Raw genomic sequence first — 8394 nt, forward strand, 5'->3', positions numbered from 1 at the left:
ATAATTCTAATGGATAAATATAATTGCAGAATATAATAACATAGTCTTAGCTATAAACAAACAAAAAAATAATAATAATAATCTAAAGCTAAGCATAAGGTAAGGTTGGGCTCTATCATTCTCTCACTCATCCAAATGTTTCCATATTCGTGATGTTTCCCATTTGAAGCTTAAATATTATTCATAAGGTACAAACAAGGCTTTGTTCACTTGTGTTTCAGTATCGATGAAAAAAAAAAATCATAATTAGAAATATGCCAAAGTGGACCGCTGCTCGCGCCGAATGTCACGGTGAACGGCTGCTGTTTCCAATGAATATGTGCGCGAGGCACCAGCACGATCAAACAGCTGAAACAGAAAATACTCCATTTTTGGTCACACATAAGGCATAACTCAAAAATGCAAAGTGTTAGCAGTTTGAAAAATCAAGAATAATAACTGAGTTAATAATAATTATTGCTAAATGCTGGACCGTTCTCTTTTCGCTCTGCATGTTTAACCTGAAGATTTTTGTAAACCAAGAATGAACCGAAATGAAAACATTTTATTCATATATATATATATATATACAAAATTTAAAGAAGACCTTTACACAAAGGATATGCATGCTATTGTTATTAGCATGCATACCTTTGTGTAAAGGTCTTCTTTACATTTTTGATGAGTAGACTGTAGCCTAAGACTATCTTACGTTTTTAAATTAACTCACTGTAAATGTATGGTTTTTTTTAAAGATGTTACAATGTTATATCATAATGTTATTGTTGTTTTACTTCCTCCTTTTATCTCATTTTACAATTACATTCAGTTTCCAATCCATCCCTTTGTGCCACCTGGCAGTAGTTTCGCAAATGATTTTAACACGTGACTGACTTGCAGTAAACGCCGCGACCCTGCGGCGGCGGTACTACCCATCTTGGTTGTCTTCCTACTGTAGTTCAGTTTGGAGTGGACAATTTGAATTGACAGCAGCAGGTTACAAATCAAGTTGGCTGCACTGTTTATTCGATTGTTGTATAAGTGTTTCCCATGTGTAAAGGATTATGGGTGAGTTTATACATATATAAATAATAATATCATTGTTCTGAAAGCTGATATTTGCCCATAAATCTAACGCATTTAAACTGTCACCAACAAAAGTGAACCCTAATCCCAACCCTCATCCTAATTACAATATTAAAATAAAGTGTTGGTAGCATGATCTGATAGGTAGCATTATTTGTTAGAACACTGGATTCACCCAAAAACTTGTCCTTACAGATGGAGCAGTTCCCACTTTAAAAAAGCAGAAGGTGTTGTTTATGAGCCGCAAAGTGTGAGTATGTTTTATTCTTTGTTGATGTGTTTTCCATTAATAGTTTCTACTGTTAATTTTATGTTGTAGCAAGGATGTAAACAAAGGGTAATGCTTTTTGGCTCTGTTAGCCAGTTAGCTAAATGCTAAATTTCTTCTTATCTGTCAGGTTCCTACAAAATTATTTTTAATTCCACCAGCAAACTTCGAATGTTGGCATTTATGTGATCTGTATAAACTATTCTTTGATTAGAGCTTTTACCACACGCTCATTTAGCTACAATCACACTAAATATGGATCTGCGTTTAATCTGGCCACTGTAGTAAAGCCATGGTCAGTCTTCATAATGTGCTCATAGTTCTGGTGACAGATATTTTGCTACACAAGACAAAACTAAGGCTGGTGATACATTGGGCAACTTTTTGAGCAATGTTGCTTGGACACTTTCTCACTCATTGAGAATGGGTAACACATTTTTATCTGGATACTTTACATCGGTCATGGGCCCTGTGCCTCACCTGGTTACCCAATGATGGCAACATTGCCCAAAAAGTATTGCCCCGTGTATCATCAACCTAATGGTCCTATACAGTCAGTAGTGATCACTGTATATCCACAGTGGACTAAGTGGTTAGCGAGAGAAAACAGGGTGGACAAGCAGTTTTAACCCTTTCACATGTGAGTTTAAAATATTCTAGCTCAGCCCCCAGAGTGAGATTTTTAAGACGACCGTTATTTTGGAATGTACCGCCTTACTGTTTCCATGGCAATGCGTCCTGCTTGTCATGTGACACAACACAGCCAAAATATATCTATATGACACATGGATCGCTTTTATTTTGTTTTTCCAGTTTTATTCAAAACTTTCACAGACATGCTCACTATATTATGAAATATCTGATGTTCCGATTCTGAAATATGTGCAAATTAATATATTTGGTAGTTTAAAAACTTGTGTATCGGCCGTGTTAGTTGATCTATACCGGGTGATGGGCGCCGCCATGTTAGTTCACGCTGAATCCAAGCTGTGGGATTTACAAGACGCACATCCTCTCCTCCCGAAACACGTTAAAGTAAGTCTCCGGTAAATTGGTAGAAGAGCAGAGTAAACTTTATAGTTACCTACACAATCTGTATATGATATTAATAAAAACATGAAGTCAGATTATATTTGTAAGGATCATTATTGCCGTTTCCACAGACATCAGCGTGTATTTTACTGTATATAACTGTAAATGTATGGTTTTGCTAGTACTCATGTGTATATAAATGTCTGAAACTTTAATAAGCATTAAATGGTTAAAAATACTGAATATCTGTGGTAATATGACAAGCGCTCAGTGCGTCCAATCTGGCTATGTGTCAGTCAAAGTGCAAAAGTGGATTTAAATTGAGCAGTTGATGACGTGACGCACTGAAAGTTCTAATCACACCGGTGTGACCGTACGCTTCAGGGACCAGCCGAGACCGATCACGCTGGTGTGACCGTACGCTCCAGGGACCAGTCGAGACCGATCACAGTGGAGTGACCGTACGCTCCAGGGACCAGCCGAGACCGATCACGGTGGAGTGACCGTACGCTCCAGGGACCAGCCGAGACCGATCACACCGGTGTGACCATATGCTCCAGGGAACCAGCCGAAACCAATCACGCAGGTGTGATCGTATGCTTCAGGGACCAGCCGAGACCGATCACGCCAGAGTGACTGTATGTTCCAGGCACCAGATGAGACCGATCACGCCAGAGTGACCGTATGTTCCAGGCACCAGATGAGACTGATCACGCTGGAGTGACCGTACGCTCCAGGGACCAGCTGAGACCGATCACGGTGGAGTGACCATACGCTCCAGGGACCAGCCGAGACCGATCACACCGGTGTGACCATATGCTCCAGGGAACCAGCCGAAACCAATCACGCAGGTGTGATCGTATGCTTCAGGGACCAGCTGAGGCCGATCACGCCAGAGTGACCGTATGTTCCAGGCACCAGATGAGACCGATCACGCCGGAGTGACCGTATGTTCCAGGCACCAGATGAGACTGATCACGCTGGAGTGATCGTACACGTTAAAGGGTTAAAAGAGCGCTGAGGGAATTATGATACAAATTAATATATGAATAAATTTATTATGTGAATGTACCTTTTAAGGTTCTGACTGTCTTCAGAAGCGATTCGATGGCATTTTGTTTTCATCTTCGCTCCATGTAATAGCTAAAGGAAGTGTTTTTAAACACAATGCTGTTTTGTCCACAGAGTTTACGAGAAACAGCTGTAATTCAGCTTTTCAATAAGCGCCACCTAGTGTCCGTGAGTGGATTTACAGTGACTTATATTTACATTTAGCCTGTGTGCAGTTTCTGTCTGACCAGAAGATTTTGACCATTAGATGAAAAACAATCCTGTGTATTCTACACATTTAAACAATTCAGTTGTCTAGAATTATTTATGGAGCAGATAAACTTTTACATCTGTAACTTTTTAAAGATTAAGTTTATATCATATATGTCAGGATCCTTCCAAGTTAAGCACCCACACCTGTTCCTTATTAACGATCTCATCAAGGCACCATAAAGCAGTCATCTCAGCCCCAGTTCTAGGTCGAGCCTCGAACTGGATCCCAACAGGAACAGTCCCTTTGCACTTGTCTCCTGAGTTCCTGACACTTCACCGCCTACCAGACGTAACGTATACTTACCCTTGTGTAACACTAACCTGTGTCCTTGTTCTGCTGCCCTCAGGACCACGGATCACCTTATCGTTACCTGTGATTCGATGGACTCTGTAGTCTCCTGTGTATATCCCGAGCTGGTATTGTCTTCGGCCTCTGTGAAGGAAGAGAACATACGTGAGCGATCTGTGACTGTGGCTTTGACACTCCTGAATCAAACATGCTCACTTGTCTACAATCCCGTCCCCTGTGTTTATCATACTACCTGCACTTGAAGACACGAAGCATTCACCGAGCACTTGAAGACGAAGTATTCACTGAGCACTTGCATAATTCAAATAAAGACACTGTACTGAATTCGCCTACCCCTGTCTCCTATGTGTATCCTGACAGAAAGCTCGATGCAAACCGAAAATGAATTCAGCACAGCCTGAGGACCGCGCTTCCGCAAATCCCGCTTCCACGTTGGTGTATATGGTAAACTCAGTCTCTCGACCAGCGCCCTTCTCCGGCCTGGAGAAGGACTGCAATGAATTCCTATCACAATGCTTGCTCATCCTGGAACAACACACACATGAATACCCTACAGAAAGGTCAAAAATCTCGTTCATTATCCTGCAATTATCCGGGGCTGCGTTAAGATGGGCCAAAGCGTTGTGGTTTCAGGAAACTGCGGTCACCTCGCCCCTACAGAATTTCATTCGCCATTTTAGAGAGGTGTTTGGGGAACCTATAGATTATGACTCTTCCCCCGACAGATCCCCAGTTAAGCCCAAGATGGGTTCCCGGTCCCCAGTTAAGACCAGTATGGGTTCCCGATCCCCAGTTAAGCCCTGAATGGGTTCCCGATCCCCCGTCATGCCCAGGATGGGCTCCTGATCACCAGTTAAGCCCAGAAGTGGCTCCTGAACCCCAATTTAGTCCCGAAGAGGCTCCCCATCTCCCGTCAGGCCCCGAAGAGGCTCCCCATCTCCCGTCAGGCCCCGAAGAGGTTTTCCGTTCACCAGCTCAGGATTGCGCGGAGTCCCCTGCTGCACTGCGGCCCTCCAGACCCTCAGCTTCTGCCATGGACTTCCGGGTCTCCGGATTCGTCTCGACCCTCCACCCCTTTGGCTTCACCTGGCTCTTCCCTTCCTTTGGTTTCCCTGTCATCCTGGCTCGTCCCATCGTCGTCCTAGTCAGCCGAGTCCTCAGCTCCACCTCAGGCACGCGAGCCAGCCGCTCCGCCTTGGGCTTCCAGACCGGTGAAGTAGACCTGGTCCGTCGAGCACTCCACTCCGCTGGTTTCGTCATGCACCCTGGTTCCGCCTCCGTGGATCGGCTTTGGGATGTCACCCAATCCCCCTGTCAAGGCTCCCCCCTGGTTCCTCCCACTGTCGGCTCCACCATGGTGTTGGCCTCAAGATTCTCCAGGCTCCACGTCCTCACGACAGACCCCCACATGGTTGGAAGGAAAGGTCCGCGGGCGTGGACCCTGGACAGGGGGTAGTGTCAGGATCCTGCCAAGTTAAGCACCCACACCTGTTCCTTATTAACGATCTCATCAAGGCACCATAAAGCAGTCATCTCAGCCCCAGTTCTAGGTCGAGCCTTGAACTGGATCCCAACAGGAACAGTCCCTTCGCACTTGTCTCCTGAGTTCCTGACACTTCACTGCCTACCAGACGTAAAGTATACTTACCCTTGTGTAACACTAACCTGTGTCCTTGTTCTGCTGCCCTCAGGACCACGGATCACCTTATCGTTACCTGTGATTCGACGGTCTCTGTAGTGTCATGTGTATATCCCGAGCTGGTATTGTTTTCGGCCTCTGTGAAGGAAGAGAACATACGTGACCGATCTGTGGCTTTGACACTCCTGAATCAAACGTGCTCACCTGTCTACAATCCCGTCCCCTGTGTTTATCATACTACCTGCACTTGAAGACACGAAGCATTCACCGAGCACTTGAAGACGAAGTATTCACCGAGCACTTGCATAATTCAAATAAAGACACTGTACTGAATTCACCTATCCCTGTCTCCTGTGTTTAACTTGAAACTTTATCTTTATTAAACTTTAAATGTGAAGCTCTGTGTGTTTGAGATCATTTCTAGTTTGTGCATCTTGAGTCTGAACCAGTGGTGTAGTAAAGAAAAAGTGGTTTACTATTGCCCAGTTGCCACCCCCACCCCACCATCACAAAACAACAACAAAAACCCCCACACATTTGATTGTTGTTGGTTTATAAGTAATTTAATTATTAATTTAGTAAAATCAATACAGTGCACTCTAAATTTGATCAACAGATAATTTTTCTAGTCTACAGCGTGACTTCCAGGTTGTTCCAGTCCATCTGTCGACGCATTATTCCAGTTCTTTATCATTTCAACATGTTTCTTTTATTTTTATTTTTTTAAATGTTCATCTTAATTTAATGTTTTATTTTATGCTGGAGTCAATAAATGAATAAATAAAACAGGACAGAAACAAATAATGATATTACTGAAATTCAAAGCAAATGCATTTTTATCAGATAGAAATGCACTTGACACTAAAGCAATGATTCTGAGCTATAATGCCAAAATAAAATTAAGCCTACTTCTAACGGATTCTGTCATCCTTTCCTCACCCTCAAGTGATTGCAAACCTAATGACTTACTTTCTTCTGTGGAACATAAAAGATATTCTGTAGAATGTTAGTAAACCATTTTTGCTTATACCTTTGTTTTCTACTGTATGGACAAAAATGTCTTCGATTTCTCAAATTATCTTCTTTTTTATGTTCTACAGTAGAAAGAAATTAATTCACGTTTGGAATGACATGACATAATTTATAAAAGACACTGATATTTATATTTAATTGGGCTCTTACAGAATTAACATTTTACTTCTATTAAAATTAATTAGAACAAACATCTAAAGAGAGAAATTCTTGCTTATAATTAGTAGTCCTATTAGTAAGATGGTGGTCACAAGAAGTAAAACCATGGTAAATTACTCTGGTGCTGAATTGACCCTGGCCTATGTATGCCTGTTGACATTTTCCAGTTTACTTCTTGAAGTTTACATTAAAGGTAGTGTAAACAGCCACGATAATGTTCTCATATATCACACGACACGGCTATAGCGATAATTCTGTCTCAAATCTGAATAGATAAAGCGACTTTGGCTGTTTATCAGTTTACATTACGGTGCAAACGCAGCACTGTGTGGAAGACTCTGCTTTTGCTCGTGGCTGGCACGAGTTGAAATAGAAATGCTGCTCTTTGTATTAAATGAGTATGTTATAGAGCTCATCGTATAGAACTGTCTGCAGACACATGAAGATGTTGAGTGATAATTTCTGTCTCAGAGTAAAAGTTCATGATGAGAAATACTGAAATCACAGACTCACTAACTGATTTTACAGTGATCAGCTCTCCAGAATTCACTGACAAAGACACACTTGTTCATCTGTTTGATCATGAGATGAAGAGATTTAAATAAAATCATCAAAATGACTTCAGCACAGAATTAAACTCTTAGAAGCTCAGAGTGACCAATGATAAATCAAAAGATGACACTCATACATGAAAATAACTAAAGAAAGACTCACCTCAAACAATATTTCTAGATATTTCTATTTTCTCCTCTGAACCGTTGTGTTGAACAGCAGCTCTAAAATTTATTTTACTTCTGTAAAACAACTGAAACCTGCTTCCTGTTTTTTTTTTTTTTTCAGGAAGAGACATGAGAATCAGAAGAATGACAGTCAGAAATCAAGTCACACACACACACACTAACAACCAAGTACACCTCCCATATATACATAATGAAGGTCTCATCATCAGCAACATCTGGCAACCCGCAAAAATGAAAGCTTTGAAAATGATGAAAATTCATGTAAAAACTAAATAAGGCAACACTTTAGGATAAATTTAAATTATAAATCATTAACAAACATTATGTAATGCCTTTCAGATCCTTAGTGAATACATATATTCACATGGCTAGAAATATGAGATGTTCTTGTTAATGTTTACTAATGAACTTACAAAACATTTTCTAATGATTAACATATGATTATTTCATGTAAACTGAAATACAAATGTCAGTAAACTTTCAGTTCATATGATCCCCTTTTTTGTTGGTCTTTGTTTTGTAGACTTGTTCACATCTTAACAAATAATCTATTAATTATGTGTTCATGTTTTTGCAGAAGCCAATCTAAAGTTGAAACTATTCATCGTTTGTAAATGTTTTTAATGATTACTAATCACTTAGTATCTTTATGGGCATTGGACTTGTGTAACAAGGCTTGTGTAAAGGGAGGCTGGTTAAGTTTAGCTAAATGCTTGCTAAAGACATAACAGATTGTAATTTTAGTGCAAAAAAGTTTTAGTATACTTTAGTATACACTCACATTAGTATACTACTCCTCAGTATTTAATTAAAAGGGATTATTTAT

At 40.8% G+C, this 8394-nt stretch overlaps 1 protein-coding gene across 1 annotated transcript in view; it reads right to left on the reverse strand.

Moving 5' to 3' along the window:
- The window catches only part of LOC127969012 (NACHT, LRR and PYD domains-containing protein 3-like), a 163943-nt gene extending 156300 nt beyond the window's left edge, over nucleotides 1-7643 (reverse strand). Inside the window, exon 1 of the mRNA XM_052570568.1 lies at nucleotides 7543-7643. The gene's annotated coding sequence lies outside the window, so the exon portion shown is untranslated. The remainder of the gene's footprint in view (nucleotides 1-7542) is intronic.
- Between the last annotated feature and the right edge of the window lie 751 nt (nucleotides 7644-8394).

This window comes from Carassius gibelio, chromosome A4 (assembly GCF_023724105.1).
Source record: "Carassius gibelio isolate Cgi1373 ecotype wild population from Czech Republic chromosome A4, carGib1.2-hapl.c, whole genome shotgun sequence".
NCBI classification, from domain to species: domain Eukaryota; kingdom Metazoa; phylum Chordata; class Actinopteri; order Cypriniformes; family Cyprinidae; genus Carassius; species Carassius gibelio.